The sequence below is a fragment of the Mandrillus leucophaeus genome, unplaced genomic scaffold, assembly GCF_000951045.1.
Source record: "Mandrillus leucophaeus isolate KB7577 unplaced genomic scaffold, Mleu.le_1.0 Scaffold424, whole genome shotgun sequence".
Taxonomy (NCBI): domain Eukaryota; kingdom Metazoa; phylum Chordata; class Mammalia; order Primates; family Cercopithecidae; genus Mandrillus; species Mandrillus leucophaeus.
Genome location: NW_012104521.1, coordinates 2,525,100 through 2,528,428, shown reverse-complemented (window position 1 = coordinate 2,528,428; position 3,329 = coordinate 2,525,100).

Genomic DNA, 3,329 nt, shown 5'->3' with positions numbered 1-3,329 from the left:
TTAGCCCTCAGTGAAACAATAATGATGTCATATTTCTGTCATTTACTGAACAATTTCTATATGCCATATATTAACTCAAAACAATTTTACAAGATAGGCACTCACATTATTCTCATTTTACATATAAGAAAATTCAAACTTAGAGAAGTTGAAGAATGTGCACAACAACTATACAACTAGGACCCAGCATTCAAATTCTGAATTGTTTCATTCCAATTCCAAAACCATTTGAAACATGGCATGAAGTAGTTTACCAAAGTAGTACCTAATTTCCCTTACATATAGACTGAAGAAAAAAAAATTCCTGTTTAAATGCAGTCTAAGATTACCACTGTACTCCAAATTATTTGCTTTCTGCTGCAAGATCATGAGAAGTATAACATTTCATGTGATTCACAGATGTTTGGTAATAAACATCAACTTGCTTTTATCAGGTGTTTGTTTGCTTTTTACTTGTACGTTTTCTTAAAGAGTTTCAGATATTTTTGTAATGCAGTCAAAGCATGTCTACAAAACTCATTATGCTAGGTATGAAGAATTTTCATTGCCTCAACACTAATTGTTTAGTTTAGCTTATTTCAACTAAAATTAATTACTTGGTTGTTTCAGGAGCTATCTTTAACGTTAGGGATACAAAGTTAACTGTGACATAGGCTCAATCTCTGGGAGTTTGCAGATACAGTCAGTTTGATTCCCAGTGGAGGTGTGGTCTGTTGTGACTTTCTTAGGCACATACATTAAACACTACAGCTAGCAAAAAAACTTCCCTTTCAATGCCTACCATCATCACCACTATACCCATACCACATACCCCCCAGTATGAAAATTTTGGGGATGTATTACTACACTTATCTACTTTTAGAAAGATTAGACCCAGAGGATGTGCATTACCATTTTTTATTTAGTCTGCTAAAAAAGTATTCTAAAAAGTTGCCAATAGGCAAGAGACATATTATGTTTTCTATTGTTGGTGCCACCGTAATCCCATTTGTAACCTTCTATCATGATAATGTTTTAACTTTTTCATCATTGCAAAATGTATATCTTTTAGAATGAACTAAAATTATTTCTTCCTAGTTAAGTCTTTATTAAGAGACTATGATATTCAAACTTGTACTAGATGTTATAAAATAAAATAAAGCAATTGAAGAAAGTTTAAAAAAACAAAGATTAAAAGTATGCAAAAATAAACAACTCTAGAGGTGCAGTTACAACTGTAAAGGTGCAGTTATATGATGCATGCAAGCCAGAGAGGTGCATGTCTCTACACATATGCAGCAAAATGTCAATGTGTAACTTGGTATCAGTCAGACAGTCTAGTATTTTAATAAGATGGAAGGCTTCTCTCATGGCACGGCATGAGCAGAAAGTGTACAGGAGAGAGTGAAGGAGTGTGGTCTCTCTGAGAAATATAATAGGAAACAGGAATCAGAACCATTGTTAACAACACAAGAGGAGAAAGAGTGGAAAGTAAAGAGGACGGAGAGTGGACAGCAGCATAGCACAGCAGCTGAGGACACCAGTTCTACAGCCACATAACTAGAGTTAAAGTCTTGGAGGCCAATGAACAGAGGACCTTAAATTTCAGGCTGATACTTCTGAAGGATAATAGAAAGAAAATATTTCACTTAATTTTCAAAGGAGATGGCAGCTATATTTTCTGTTTGTGCTTGCTATGTTTTAAAATAGAAGTTGTTACATTCACCTAGACAAAACAGTCAGGAATAAATTTAAAGACAGGAGAGGTTCCAAGATGGCCTAATAGGAACAGCTACAGTCTACAGCTCCCAGGGTGAGTGACACAGAAGACGGGTGATTTCTGCATTTCCAACTGAGGTACCAGGTTCATATCACTGGAGTTTGTTGGATATGGGTGCAGGAAAGTGGGTGCAGCCCACAGAGTGTGAGCTGAAGCAGGGCAAGGCATCGCCTCACCCATGAAGCACAAGGGGTCAGGGAATTCCCTTTCCTAGCCAAGGGAAGCCATGATAGATGGCAACTAGAAAATCCGGACAATCCCACACTAATACTGTGCTTTACCAATGGTCTTAGCAAATGGCACACCAGGAGATTATATCCCATCCCTAGCTCAGAGGATCCTACACCCACGGAGCCTCAGACACTGCTAGCGCAGCAGTCTGAGATCAAACAGCAAAGCAGCAGTGAGGCTGGGGGAGGGGCCTCCACCATTGCTGAGGCTTGAGTAGGTAAATAAAGTGGCCAGGAAGCTCGAACTGTGTGGATCCCACCACAGCTCAAGGAGGCCTGCCTGCCTCTGTAGACTCCACATCTGGGGGCAGGGCATAGCTGAACAAAAGGTAGCAGAAACTTCTGCAGACCTAAATGTCTCTGTCTGACAGTTTTGAAGAAAGTAGTGGTTCTCCCAGTATGGAGTTTGAGATCTGAGAACAGACAGACTGCCTCCTCAAGTGGGTCCCTGACCCCTGAGTAGCCTAACTGGGAGACACCTCCCAGTAGGGGCCAACTGACAACACATACAGCTGGGTGCCCCTGTGAGACAAAGCTTCCAGAGGAAGGATCAGGCAACAACATCTGCCATTCTGCAATATTTGCTGTTCTGCAACCTCCGCTGGTGATACCCAGGCAAACAGGACCTGAGGTGGACCTCCAGCAAACTCCAAGAGACTTGCAGTTGAGTGCCCCAACTCTTAGAAGGAAAACTAACAAACAGAAAGGACATCCACACCAAAACCCCATCTGTACATCACCATCTTCAAAGACCAAAGGCAGATAAAACCACAAAGATGGGGAGAAACTAGAGCAGAAAAGCTGAAAATTCTAAAAATCAGAGGACCTCTTCTTCTCCAAAGGAATGCAGCTGCTCGCCAGAAACAGAACAAAGATGAACGGAGAATGACTTTCATGAGTTGAGAGAAGAAGGCTTCAGATGATCAGTAATGATGAACTTCTCCAAGCTAAAGGAGGATTTTTAAACCCATTGCAAAGAAGTTAGAAACCTTGAAAAAAGATTAGACGAATGACTACCTAGAATAAACAGCATAGAGAAGACCTTAAATGATCTGATGGAGCTGAAAACCATGGGATGAGAACTACATGATGCATGCACAACCTTCAGTAGCCGATTCAATCAACTGGAAGAAAGGGTATCAGTGATGGAAGATCAAATGAATGAAATGAAGCAAGAAGAGAAGTTTAGAGAAAAAAGAGTAAAAAGAAATGAACAAAACCTCCAAGAAATATGGGACTATGTGAAAAGACCAAATCTACATCTGATTGGGGTACCTGAAAGTGACAGGGAGAATGGAACCAAGGTGGAAAACACTCTTCAGGATATTGTCCAGGAGAAC